The following is a 14,827-nucleotide window of genomic DNA, read 5'->3' as shown; positions in this document are numbered from 1 at the left end:
CTAATTCCTTATACTATTAATTTAAACCCCTAATTCTACCAGGTAGAAGTCTGCCATGGAAATATTCTTACTGGCTCAGGTCCTGATAACTTCATTGAAGCACTTCAGGAGTTCATTTGGCCTCTTTGTGGAGAAAAGTCTTACTCAACCAAAGTAAAAACTCCAGAGTCTAGGGTTTTTCTTTCCTCAGTTGAATCAGTTTCAAATCAATTACTTCTGCATCTCAAACATTTGGGAAGCTTGAAATCCAACTGAAATAGAGATCCTGTTCTGGGTTTTGTTTTAATTAAAACTGGAAATGCTTCTCTTGGTGCTGGGTTTTGCAGCCCGAATTTTGGAGAGTGCCTCTGGACTGATACCAGCCCTATGGAATCCCTTTCCATCGGTACAAAGTTGTCTTTGAGTTTTTGGACTCCTACTACCAGTCCTCAGTCAAACACAGCCACAGCTCTTCAATGAGGCTGTGTGGGTGTAACTGTGAATAGAATTGGGTTCTTGCACTTTTCATAGATGTCGAGGTCCTTTAAGAACTTTTTAAATGAATACCAGAGTAGGCTGCCAGAAAACAAAGTTTTCATTAAATGATAACATCTTTCCAAACTAAAAACAGAAATTGTATTACTTATGGGAAGGTTCTAGTCCTCTCAGACCACAAGGATCACAGTTAAGGTTAGTGGGGCCCAGCCGTAAGTGTTTGCCTTCTGTTAGCAATCAAGAACTCAGGCCATTAAATTCTCATCCATAGATCATTTCACTGAAATGAGAAACACTTCATACATTTGTACAGATTGCAAAAGTGAGTTTTATTCTGCAGGTTCAGATCTTACACTTGCAAGAACTGAATGGCTTCCTAACCAGAAATTCAACCTGAACTCTGCTCTCAGTTAAAGTGTCTCTTTTCTCTTTGCCTTGGTTGGAGTGCTCCTGAGTGAGAGAGTTTGGTTATGCCCAAGCAAAGTGTAGACAGGTGTTCTGACATTGCCCTGCAGAGAGCTCCTCTGATACAATGCTGCTCTGATTTACAAGCAGTGTTGCTGCTGCAGCTCTTACCCACCTCTCAGCCATCCTCCTCTGCCAGTGAAAACCTGTCTTGCCTTTTGCCACTATGACTACCCCAGTTCTTCACCTGGCGTGTATCACACCACGCTCCTCATGCCCAGAGCTTTCTATGCCAGTATCCCTTTCTTCTACCTTCCAACTTTATAGCCCTTATCTCCTGCCAGCTATCTGCTCAGTTCTGCTCTGCAATCTCTGCTGTTCCGGTTCTCCCAAACCTTTGCAGCTGTCAGCACTACGGTCTTCTTTGGCCAGTAGCATCCTTGGTAGGTGTTCAGAGAAGAGCCATCAGGCAATAAGAATTGAAAAAAACCACGGAAAAATCCAGTATTATACTGAAATATTGCAGAAAAATTAAGAGATGGTTTGATTGCAGTCACTTCCACAGCAAAAAAATTTACTGCTCTGCTCTCCAGATGACAGCATAACAGGACCGAGAACCTGGCAATGGAGAAACTAAGAGGCAACATAACCACAGGGGCTACTGAATTTTAAACACTTAACCAAGAATTGCAGGATGTTGTCTACCTTCAGAAATACTTAAATCAAAACTGGGTACTTGCTTAAAATAGTTGACAAGTTTGAACATGAATCAACTCAGGGAAGTTCCATGCCTTCAGGGAAGAGAGATAAAATGACTGAAAGCACCTTTCTGGAGTTACCATCCATCACTGTGGGAGAAGGGACTAGACAGGGAAGAATCCCAGGAATCAGAAGTAGAATATAAACTAAACAGTGAAACACTAAAAACCCAGTTCACATGTGTTCTCTCATAGGTCAGCATTCTTCATTTGAGTAAAGACCAAGAGACTGTAGAAATGACTGCATTCCTGAAGTACATCGTCTGCAAATCCACCAATGAGTTTTCAATGAAAAATTAAATTTACGTTTGTCAACCTTGATAGACTTGTCTTTATGAAACTAGGAATGAAATGTAACTTTGGGAGTAATCTTATCCAGTCATCTTAACTGATTTAGCATTTTGGATGCCTTAGTTTATGAGCAGTACAGAGATATTCTTGGTGAAGAAGGATGGCACTGTAACTTCAGCCTTCTTAAAATTAACTCACACCAGCAATTCTCAGTAGTACCATCATTATCTGAGACACTGTGCTCAAATGAAGAATCAATAAATACATATGAAGAAGAAATTTAGGGAAAAAACGAAGTGCTATTAGCATTCACGGAGTATAATAAACTCATAATTCTCCAAGGCGAAGCAGTGAAGCCTGGATTTGCAAAGCAACCATAGACAAGGAGGTGTGCAAAGCTCGTTCCAAACATAAGTTGGTTTAATATTTCAAAGACCCATTAGAGGGAACACAGAGCATTAGCAATACGATGGTTTGCATTCTTGATGTACAGTCCTAGAAAAATACAGTTTGTATCTAGTAAATTACTCTCCTGGGAACAATTTCTGTTGGTAAAGGAGAGAAAATGTTAAATTTTAAAGATGTTAATCACTTGCATTTGGTTTAATTCAATCTAGACAGATGTATGTCCAGTGTGCATGTAAAAATACAAAATACAGGAATAGTCCCTGGATCATCTTCAAAATGTTGGGACCAGTTGTGCACACGCAGTCAGGGTACTTTTTCCTCTAACAGTAGCCACCCTAACTGGAACTGAACTGCTCAGATGTTTAAAGGATTTGTGCAATCAAGTTACTTATTGACAATGTTTAGCAAGGAGATAAATGCAGTCCTGTCAGGCACAGGTCTAGGGCTCTGATCCAGGAGAGGAATGAGATGAAACGTTTCGTTTATAGGATTTAGCTACATATTTAGAAGTAAGTATGTGAATAAGTGTTTTCAGAGAATGTAACCTTGCCTCTGCCTCTAATACACTCTATGACCTTGAGCAAGTCACATAAGATCAGACTTTTCACAGACCTCAATGTCTAATTTGTACAGATTTCAGTCACTGGCAATCCTACTTGGCACTTAACTGCCTCGTTATATCTCATGATGTCTTTAACAGCACAAACCTCTCCAGGCAGCAGTCCTTTTATGCCTCAGTTTCTTTCCCTGATGATCATTACTTCTGACTGCTGAGCATGGTTGTCAAAATGGAAATAAGGGCAAGTTGTGCTGTTATATCACTTCATTATTCTCAGAAAACAGGAACTGTGGAATTCTTCATAATTTGTATTATGTATTACTTAACATCATCCTTCATCAGTATCAGAACAGCGCATAGTTAGAGTGCACAGCACTATTCTGCTCATGTTGTACGAAGTATGTGTCTTTATCCCACCACAAGCCACTACTGATATTCTTTCCCCTGTTGCTTTTTATTTCAGGAGGGTGGTTACTAGCTGCAATGACAACTAAAAGCTAAGCTCTCTTAGACCGGAGGAGCACCTTGGACACAGACAGAAACGGAGTCTCAGCTTTCTATTTTTAATGAAAATGCCCTTCATATGTGGAGCAGACCTCAAAAAGGTCAGTGAGTGAAATATTAAGTGTTTTATAAATATAGACTGATAGCCCTGTCCAAACTATGTGTTTGAAAAACTCTTTCTGGCAGACAACGTCTTCAATCAGGAAGAAGAGAGCAGAGAAAGGAACATGAGGCAGGGGGATCTGTAATCGCTCTAAAAACTTCTGAGACCAATTTTTCCTTCCCTGCATTACATACAGAGGCTCCCAAAAGTATCTCTTTCTACATTCTTGAATTTACTACATTATCCTGTCAAACTGAACTATCCAGACTGAACTTCCTACCCTTTCCTTTCTTGTCTTCTTTGTGGGTTTTTTTTCCTCTAATCTTTGATCTATTGTAAATCAGCATCGTAGGAGATAAATAAGCAGCCTTTAGCTGAAACAGCAGGCTAAACAACCTGCACGTGGCCAGGCAACACAGCAAAGCAATTACCTGCCCAACAGGCCACCCGTAGTCAGCAGCCCTTGAGAGGCTGGCCCCAAAGCGTTCCCAGATTTAGTTCATAATCCTACCTCTGAGTTGTGCAGATGGTCCTAACACCCACTCAAAACCTCTTTGAAGTTACTATGAGTCTACACAGCCAGATAAGCTCATTGGCCCCGTTTCTGTTTGCAAGAATGAGGATGTGGCCGAGGTCTCATCGGAGCTTGTTTCCTGCCCCTTGAGAAGACATGCAGGATCTTCTCCTTTCCCATATAACTAGTCGTAATTGTCACAGCCTTTAGAAACATCAATTTGATCTCTGCATCAGGACACTTTCATATCACATACGAAATTTTCATTCTGTTATCCTTTCAAACACAGTTAAAGCTATTTTTTCATTTTTAGTCTACATCAGCAACCTGCACAAGGTGTGCACTTGAAATGAAAAATTCTACTTTTAAAATAACAAACACTGAGCACAGGACATTTGTTACCACTAAAAAAAGCCCTCTCTATCTATGTGGGAGCATAATTCATCCACTGATACATGCACCCACATTTTCTCCAGGGAGTTTCACAAATTCACATGCACTTCCAGCACTAAATTTTGTATTTCAATCTAGGCATTAGCTATAAAAGATGTGTAAAACCTTGTGTAGTCAGACAGAAGCTGTTCCCTATTGGCTACATAATAAGCATCTTAAGTGGCTCCAGGGCATAAAATTATTCCAAAAGGGGTGTGGAAAAATTACACTCTATAAATTGATTCCAGATCCACCTGTTCCAGGTGCCAACAAATATATTTTGTTAAAGCCATCTGCTTGTCTTAAAAGCTAACAGCTTTTGAAGACTATGGCACAAACAATCTGCAAAATAGACACACTTCAGAAGCCACAAACCCTTAAACTGCAAAAGGCTTATAGATCATCCACGCAGGACTTAGCCTGGCTGTTCTGCAGGACAGCCGACAGCATCTCTGCTTAACATTTGAGCACACCCAGCATCAGAGTACATCCTCCACAGCACAGAGGTTTCAAGGCCACCGGAGGATCCACTTGGCATCACCAGATCGTCCTGTACGATTCCCAGTTACAGAGGCTGCCAAGTGGGTTTGAAGTTATGATCGAGCTTTTGGGTGCAGCATGATATTTGGCAGAGATAAAGCCGATGACTATGGGTCTCCCCTGCAGGTTGCTACATCCCAGCTGGTCATGTGTTGCTGCACAATGGATAAAGTCAAACCTTTGAAACCAGCACTCTGCAATTTATTTGGCTTCCAGCAACAGCCTCATAAGGAGGATGCTACATATTGAGACTAGCAAGCCCCTAAGCATTTAGCCTGCTCAACAAAGCAGGTGACACGCAGAGGTCAGACACTGCTACAGTTTGTGTTTATCAGGGTCTGATCATGTAGGGTGCTGTTTCCCAGAGATGCATTAACAAGAAAAAAGAACATGTTGCACCTTGTAAGATCAAGCTCCTTCGCAGCTGCTTCTTGGAAGAACATATCCTGTGCTTTCTCCACAAATGACCCTTTACTGAAAAACAATGAAATTATACAGGTGGTTTATAAACTCCCCAGGTGTTCACAATTCATTTGGGCATTAGGACTAGTGATCAGCGTGTTTACTTATGATCTCATTTAAAGATCACTTAGAATTTAATACAGACACACCAGTCCTTAACCAGCACAGTGCTTTGGTATATACTTAATTATAAGCGCATGAATAGCGCTGTCACCAATTCAGTCTCATACTCTGTAACTTGGTAACATCCTTCACATGTAAATTAGCTCCCAGGCTTATTACATTCCAAAACAAAACAAACCCCTTTGATCTGTAGATACATACTTGATACCAGTCATGCTTCTGGAGTATCACTACTCATAAGCTTATCATCAGAAAACCACTTTGAGTGATTTTGTGCGGACCTTAAAAATGTGTGCTTTATATAAGTGCTGAAGCAGAGGTAACTTTGGGACTTCCAGCACTGTAGTCAAGGAGATCCTGCGTACCTAAAGTCACAGTTGTGCTCTCAGAGTTCTGCTGCACTTTGCTCGCACGGTATGAGCCTGGGATAAGGAGTAACTGCTGTCATGCAGCATTTTTTTGGACAACAATTAGAAGAGAGGTGAAACAAATACTCAGTCTAACTGTGCTTAAAGAACAAACCCCAGCAAGCAACTTGTCCACACAAGTTGCACTCACAAATACTGTTGAAGTTTGTATCTTATACTCAGGCATCTCCCACTGAAACTAAGGAAAATTGCCACCATGGACAGAGATGGAATGAGTCCTCATACTGTGCGTGGTGGAAGAGTCAGCAGCCCACAGTGTAATGGGAAGGGAAACAACCCCTGCAATAAAACTAGCTGACATTCTCCCTTCAGTGAGTTGGGGTTTTCCTCCTTAGAAAGAAAAAAAAGGCAACAGAACAATAACAAAGAACTGTTGACTTGACCCTCAAAGTCAACAACACTCATATTCGGACATAGCTCATTTCAAAGCACATCAAAGATAGTGCTGCAATACTCCATAGTTTGTCTCCTGCACTCGGTCACAAGGACTCCACCTAAAATAGCAGCAGTTCACCTTTATAGTATTTAGTCTGTAAAAGGGAAGTCTATCACTTAAGACTGACTTTGCAATCTCAGCATTACTTGATACTACGTCTCCACTGCACAGCCCACACAAAGTAATTTCACCCCTACAGAACTCTTCTGAGTCGCCTCCACCACTACCTGCAGATGATTAGATTTCCCTTTTTCACTTTTACACCAGAAATTACATGGTTGGGCTTGAACTGAAGCAAGGCAAATTCTAGTTGCAAACTTCACGCTGGACTGCACCTAAACTCTAGATGTTGGCACTGCCCTGGCTGTGCAACCTCTTCACATTACTATAATGGACTCGTTATTCCTCAGTGCCTGCCCTCTCTTGGGGTCAGTCTGCACTTGCCACTGTAGCTCTTGCCATGAAGGCAGTGAGACCCAACAAAGCTGGAGCCCCGTGTTTAGCTTTCTGATGACAGACCCTCAGCCAAATTATCCATGGCTCTCAGTAGAAAAAGAACTAAGAAATGATAACCTAATGATGCCAGGCATATAGATAGATAAAAGGTGAAAAGACTTTAAAATGCATTCTAAAACAAATATTTTATAGAACAGATCAATACATTTCTCTAGGCTGGAAACAAATTAATTCCAAAAGAAAGTTAAATTTAGAGAAGAAAATGTTTGGTTTTCTTACTACAGAAAAGAGTGATGACAATTCCTTGGAGGGCGTTTATATGAGCAGCAATCCAAAGCTAGGGCTTCATCATGCTTTCCCTAAAAAATCAGTTGAGTAAGAACAGATTAAGGTTACTGCTTTCAGCCTACTTAATGTGAGCAAAAGTAGCTTTGCAATCATACAGCATTGTCTTTTATTTTTCAAGCTTTCTGATCAAACCAGCATATGGAAGACATGCAACCACGAAGTAAAATAATGACAGCTTTGATCCTGCATCTTTTACGCAGTCAATTAACATCCCTGACGTCTTCACAAGTAGTTACCTGAATAAGGGTTACCGGATAGCACCCTAAATTCCCAGATCCCAGTAGATACAGCACACATCAGTACTCCTGGCAGAAAGGCAGCCACGCAGCGGATTTCTTTGTGGTATTGTTTGATACTGCCCCCTTTTGCCAAACAGCAAGGCAACAGCCTAGACTGTGCACAGAAACTTTTCATGTCATGTATTTGTTTTCAGGAAAACATATTCATGCAGATGGTCTTATTTAACCCTAGCATGACTGTTCACCTGATGACTCCTGGCTAAAACAGAAGTCCCTCATTCCAGCCTTGTGTAATATCACAGTGAGACTGCTCTCGGGGAAAATGTTCTTTAACAAGGACCCATCATGTCTCAGCCTCACTCAAGCAGGACTTTTACAACTGACTCCAAGGTAGGACGCAAAAACTATAAAGTCTGGGTGCATGTTCCCCAAAGTCAGCTGTCTGCCTGCAGAATAAAGGGCAATCATTCTGGAGGACCAAAGCCATTTTATTAGAGCACTAAATTAATCTTACTGCAAAGCAGCTGAAGTCCCAAGGCAACATCTGTATTGAGTTTCTATCAGGCTACACACATTCCTGCTAACCCCATCCCCATGCCATCTCTTTCAGCCTATATGAACCGAGCAGGGCCACCTTGTTAGAAGTCATTCCCCTCACAGACCTTCACCTCTTGCATCTCTCTGTTCAAGCCTTTTGTATTCTGGGGTTGTGCTTTTTCACTCACTAGAGTTTGCACATTTTCTCCTCCCTGGTTGCCCCAGCTCTTTGCAGGAAGGGAGGGAGGTCACAGAGGGCAGCCACTGCCAATTCCATCAGCCTAACGGGCTGGGGGGATGAACAAAGCAAATATATATATTCTGAATGACAAGACCTCTCTCCTCACCACGACTTCAGGATTAACATGTCCCTGGCAGGAGAGGACAAAAACTTAATCTCTCTGAGGAAAAAAAGCAAGATAGAGAGAAAAAGACTGAAAACACAAAAGGCACAACATAAAATGCAGAGATCCCTTACTCCAGTCTGCCTAGTGTACTTATTATCCAACCCATTCTGAACAGAAAAGTTTTAGTCCAAAATGGAGAAAAAAAATGAAAATGTATGGATGATTCAAGTAGCTGTTTAAAAAGAAAGCCTCTATTTAAAAATCTGGTTAAGTTTCAGAAGGATTTTTCTTTTTCCCATTGCCGCCTTCTCTGCCGTTTATGACTAGTTTTCTCCCTTAGGTGCTCACAAATCACACAAATAATCAAGAGATCACTTTTCTGTACAAGTAGCTTGTTCCAGCTACTCTCACTCCTCCTCCTTGCCTTCGCTTACCCGGGATCTCTACTGATCTCGAACAGCAGTAAGAATCAAAACCTGTTACAACTTTTAGCGTAGCTGGTTTCTATTTTGTCCACAGTACAGTCAGCTTAGGGTCTCAGCCTGCCACTGAACCCATCCAGAGGCAAAGAGAGCTAACCTCTGGCCGCTCAGACTGCAATTTAGGAAAAGAAGTACTTTCTGTAATGAGAGGGAACATTTGTACAACAAAAAAATGAAACTTTACTACGATGCTAAACCGATACAGCCACGCATAAGGAGTTCAAGGGAAAAAAAAAAAAAAAAAAAAAAAAGAACAAAAATTTAAAAACCCAGCAAAAAATAATAAAATAAAAACACAAACCCCAGGACGTGGCATCTATCATGTTGAGAGAGCGTTTTTAAGGACAGAAAATTATCTAAGAGTCTAAACTGAGCCAACAGAGGACAGTGAACCTTTAGGACACAGATACTCTGCGATGCTTATGCTCCACCAAAAGCCCGTGAACAGGCAGGTTCAGCATCGCCTTGGCAAACGCACCTTTTGTTTGTTTCCTCTGAGGCGTAACAGCAAGCTCGCTCCTGGGCTGCACCGGGGAGCAGATGGGAGTGTTGGAAAACACGCACCTCCAACTTTTGGTGTGGGTGTTGGAGCTGGATCGACAAAGGCTGTTTCTGGGAATCCCCCCCCGCACAAGTTTCTAACAATACACGGAGCTAAGGAGCCGCACCAGGCTCTCTGCCTCCCTCTCCCCTTCGCTTTTGATCTCCATCAGGACGTGAGCTGAAATTTAATGGGCCACCCCTACCACAAAGACAAATTACCATCCGAAGAAAAACAAAATCATTAATATCCCTTCGTCCGGGCTATCGGGCTCCCACCCCCTTCCCTTTGGCCATAGCCCCGCTCGGCGGGTTTAGGACGAGCTGGGAAGGTGGGAGGGAGAGAAAGAGGCAAGAAAACACCTCGTTGCCACCTCCTCGCTAACCAACTGCAAAAACAGCGACAAAAACGAAGCCCCTTTCGGCCCGCGGGAAACAAGCGGAGGGCGCAGAAACCCTCACCCGCAGGGCCGGGGGAGGATGGAGGGACCGCTGCATCCCCCGCAGCATCCCGGGGCTCCCCGGGAGCATCCCCGCAGCATCCCGAGGCTCCCCGGGACCCCATCCCAGCGCCGCCCGGACAAGTTGGGAAGTTTGCGAGCCCCCCTCGTCCCCCTCCCGGCCCGAGATGCGCTTACGGGGTGTGCGCGGGGTCTCGGTGCGGGTCCCGGTGCGGGGTCCCGATGCGGGGCTCACCGGCGCATCGCGCTCCGGCTGCCGCAGGAGCGGGGCTCGGCTCGGCTCGGCGAGAAGGGGGGCTCAGCGAGCGCCGCCCCGGGCCATTCGAAGGGCTGCGGGGAGCGGCCCCGCGTCGCGGCCGGAGTTGGGACCCAAGTCCTGCCCCGCGCTCCGCCGTCTCCTCCCGGCGGCTCCTATCAGCGCGGCTCCAACTCTTTCCATCGGAGACCGGGGAGGGGAGGAGGAGGAGGAGGCGGAGGAGGAGGAGGTATAGAGAAGGAGGAGGGAGCTAGGGGCTGGCAGCCCTAACTCGCACTGATGTCAACTAATGTATTCAAAGTTCAGCGGGGCATTTCTTCGCCGGGACCCCGCGGAGGGGGCGGCGGGGCTGCCCGGGGACGGGGGGGCACGAGTTTGGGCGAGCAGGTTCGAACGCCGGCGGAGTGGGGAGGGTGGGGGTGGGGGTGGGGGAGAGGCACCAGCCGAGAGCGAGAAGAGCCGGCGGCGGAGCGATGTTTGTAGTTAAATCCACCCCCTTCCCTCCCTGCTGGAAGGGGCAGGGACGGCCGCGTTGCTGGGGATGGGAGCGAAGCGCAGGAGGGACGCGGGGATGGGAGACGCGCTGCTGCCCCCCGGCAGGGCTGGGGGATGCGGGACTGGGGATGCGGGGCTCGGGGGTGTGGGCTTGGGGGACGAGGGGGCTGGGGGTTGCCGGGCTCGACGATACGGGGCTCGGGGATGCGGGGCTCGGGGATTCGAGGGTGCGGGGCTTGGGCGGGGATGCTGTGCGGGCTTGGCATGCGGGGCGCGGAGACGCGGGCTTGGGGGATGCGCGGCTCGGGGGATGCGGGGCTCGGGGGATGCGCGGCTCGGGGGATGCGGGGCTCGGGGGATGCGGGGCTCGGGGATGCCGTGCAGACCCCGCTCCTGGAGAACCCTCCGGGCAGGGCTCTCAGCGAGGCCCGGGCGGAGCTGCTCCCCTGGCCAGGGGCTGTCTCTCCCCGTCCCTTCCCGGGGAGGGAAGCGGCAAAGTTTTCTCACGCCGAAGGGAGGCGGTGGCGGAAAATCCGCGGAGCGGGGACGTAGGGGAGCAGGGATGCAGGGATGCAGCAGCGCCGCGGTGCGCGGCCCGGAGGCAGCTGCGGGCTGGGGCTGTTCGGAGGAATCGCTGGGGGTAGAGAGGAGGGCCAGTCTTATGCAACTTGTTTTTGCAGTGTCTGGTGTGCCGGGGTGTCCCCCGGTGATGCACAGAGCTGTGCACCCTGAGCAGCACCCGCAGAAAGCGGCAGGGATGGTCTCTGCTGATGGACAGGCAGCCCGGCAGGAAAAGGGTTAAAATGCATCTGGGCTGGTGACATTTACAAATCGCAAGATAAGAGCCTCGGTTATTTATCAGCCGAATTCCCAGACAGAATGGCCGGCAGTGATGCCGCTGCATGTGTGTGTGTACGTATATAATGAGGCTGGGTTTTTTTCTCCCGTAAACTGATCCAGTCATTCGTGTTGACAGTGTGTTACAGCGATATAAAAACAGTGTAATTGTATGATGGCTCATCACTGCTATGACAGCCAGTTCTGGTGGCAGTGGGTGTTCTCCCAGCTCACGTCTCAGAGAAGTAACAGCGTAGACCCACTGAGATGATCATTATACAATACGTAATTATTTGCCTGTTCTTAATTTCTCAGTCCTTCCTTAATCAAGTAACTGTATCACCACATCTGCTCATGCAGTAACGCATTTTTGGATACAGCTTGTATGAGACAGTCCATACATTATTTATATGTATAGTATTTTCATTCTCATTTCCATTTTAAAACTCGCACTGGAAAGTTGAGGACAGGAAATGGGCACAGAATAATTGTGATGAGGCTGTGTATTCTGCTCAAAGCTGCTACTCGGGTGTAAACTTCGAGTCAGGCATAGCCTGGAAGGTGCCAAGCCAGCTGCCTTGCACACAGTGGTGCCACACCTGCCCTTCTTTTTCTATTCCTGTCTGTTCTGAAGACCTACAGAAAAAACTCAAGTGGATTTTTTGTGATAGCATCTTCTTAGGGTACTGTCTTAACTTACATGTGAATAATAAATAACTGTCAAGCTCCTCCATTACCCTAATATGCAGCATGATATCTTTCAATTTAGTAGATTAAATTTTAAATAATGATGTACAGCAGCCTGGGTGTTGGAAGCTGAACACAGTGTGGGGCTTTACTGCTGTGCTGGGGCAGGTGGTTCAGTTATATAAGCCTCAGGGATAAAACACCTTGCCAAATGTCATAATTGCACATCTAATTTCCAGAAGACCCAGCTTAACCTTTCTTCTTACTGAAACTTACAGATGAAGCACTGAGCATTGACCAGCGAGTAGCATGAGACCATATAAACTAAGGGGGTTTTATCCAGTATCTGTCAACATTTAAACATCTCATGGATAACACTTTTCTATTATAGAAAAGATTGTCCTAAATTATTATTCTTGTGTTTTCCCGCTACTGCTTTGCTGTTTTCCCCCAAGCTGGGAGTACTTCTGTTGGTTCTGCATGTGCATTGCTCAGAGAGCCATATAAATGCATATAAATTAAAGTCTGTAATATTTCCTTGGACACTCAGGTCCAGGCACTTTAATGTCATTGCACAGCATGACCTCTCCAAAATCACTGGCCAGACAGGGAAACTACTCAAATCCTTTTAGAAAAAGGCTTGTGACTCAAAGAGGTACAGTTCTGATTCTCTGAAAAGGAGAGAAATGCTATGGGAGAAGTCAGAAGTGATCTACACCAAACAATTTGGTTTCAATCTACAAATCCCAAGCCTCACTTGGGAGAGGATGTACCGGGTTCCTGTTCTGGTCTTGGCAGAAACTCAGCCCTTGGCAGGACTCATCACAGTTGTTGGCAGAGGTGTTGAACTGCACCTCTGTCCGGAGCCTCCTCTGCTGGAGAAACACCCTTCGCTCTGCTTTTCTACCGGCTCATCCCCCAGAGCCCCACGGGGGAGAGACGCGATGTTCCTGGGGTCACTTCCAGCCGGAGCACAGAGCAGTTTCACCAAGAAGAGGGACGTTTGGTGAAGCCTGCGCCCTGCCCGGGCCGGCCGTTACCACTAGGTGCTGCTAGCGGCTCCCGAAGCGCCAGCCCAGCCCGGCATCCCCGCAACCCCGCATCTCCGCATCCCCGCATTTCCCACATTCCCAGCATCCCTGCATCCCCAGATCTCCGTATCCCCCGCATCCCTGCATCCCAGCATCCCCCACACCCCCTGCATCCCCCGCATCCCCGGCATCCCCCACACCCCTGCAATCCCTTCATCCTCCACATCCCCCGCATCTCCCGCATCTCTCACATCCCCACATCCGTGCATCCCCACAGGGGCACCCGTGGGGTGCGCTCCGTGGGCTCACAGCCACGTGTGAGCCCGCACACAGGGTGTGTCTGTGTCCGTGTCCGTGTCTGTGTGCGCAGCACGCATGTGATCTGCCTGCACGGCCAGCAGCGGGTCTGGCACCGCATCCCGCGGAGGTGGCTGGGGGAGAGAAGGCTGTGGGGAGCAGGCGTCAAACCCATCACTCCCACTGCCTACGAAGAACAGGCACTTCTTTGGCTGCCTTCAAACGCACTGGGAAGGCCAGACGAGTTCAACAGAGCAGGGATGCAAGCGGTGGGGTGGAGGAACAAGGCTCAGAGGCATGGGAGGACTTGGGGCAGGATAATAGGTGTACTCCTGGGTGCTGGTGGGGACAAGGACCTGCAAGTGTCAAACAAACAGAGATCTGTGGGGTTAAGGAGAGATCAGACATAGGCTTGCTGTGAGTCGGGCCATCTGCACGCCGCTGAACCAGAGTGGGCTGTGTTGATCTGCACCTGCACGCAGAAAACCGGTCAGTTTACAACTAAACTGGCTGCACAGACTTGCTTGAACTCGAGCTGTTCTGGGCATTCAGATAACTTTGACGGGTATATGTTTTAAGGGGAGATCCAGAGGAAGATCTTGACTCTGGCCTCATCATCTGGAGGCCAGGAAACAACATTCACCCTCACTTGATCTCTGGATCACAATTCCACAGTAGTGACAGGCTCATTAGAAAAGTAATTTTGCTGTAGGTAGACAGACCGTTTCACGTGGACCAAGGCAAGGGGAAAGTGCGTGTGTCAGTGGCAAAAAAAGTTCAAATTATGCTTAAATTTAGAGCTGGGCACAGCTCTAAATACATTCAGCAGTCACTTTACTAGCCTACAAGTTTTTATTTTCTCATAACACTGCAGGAGGGAAAGTAGGGTTGCAGTGAGGAAAACAGTTGAAATATACACAGCAGAACATCTTTATGCTGCTGCAAGTGACTGACCCAAGTTGAGCCCAACTGCCCTTCTGGATGGTGCAGTGTTTTCTCAAAAAGGGGAAAAGCACATTTTTAAATACAATATCAGCAAATTCTCAAAAGCAATGGCGTGCAGCAATACTGCTAGTAAGCATTATCCTGAATCCTGAGATTTAGATCTGAAGCCAAATGGCCATTAGCCATAAAATATTTAGGTACATGGCTTTTTTTTCTTGAATTTAAAATAGGTTGTTAAATAGTCACAGCTGTGGTTTCCGGGCTCAGTCTGGTGGTGACAGTAACATTTTAATTTATACTAAAGAGAAGGCACAGTTAAATCCGTGACATGAACTAAGAGTCATATGATCTGAAAGCAAGAGAATACAAATGAGCTCCCTGGAGAGAAGAGGCTGTGATGGAACAAATAGAATAATACAGAGGGATGACTTG

General features: G+C 46.4%; 1 protein-coding gene across 7 annotated transcripts in view; it reads right to left on the bottom strand.

Moving 5' to 3' along the window:
- Positions 1-10,310, bottom strand: part of SEMA5B (semaphorin 5B) — a 283,392-nt gene extending 273,082 nt beyond the window's left edge. For 5 of the 7 annotated variants that reach the window (XM_054070049.1, XM_054070044.1, XM_054070043.1 and 2 more), the window contains exon 1: positions 10,025-10,310. The gene's annotated coding sequence lies outside the window, so the exon portion shown is untranslated. The remainder of the gene's footprint in view (positions 1-10,024) is intronic. The other 2 variants (XM_054070045.1, XM_054070046.1) reach the window with 2 other exon arrangements.
- Positions 10,311-14,827: the final 4,517 nt, after the last annotated feature.

Source organism: Cuculus canorus, chromosome 6 (assembly GCF_017976375.1).
Source record: "Cuculus canorus isolate bCucCan1 chromosome 6, bCucCan1.pri, whole genome shotgun sequence".
Lineage (NCBI taxonomy): Eukaryota > Metazoa > Chordata > Aves > Cuculiformes > Cuculidae > Cuculus > Cuculus canorus.
Note: the sequence above shows the minus strand (reverse complement) of the source record. Positions and strands in the feature narration are given on the sequence as shown.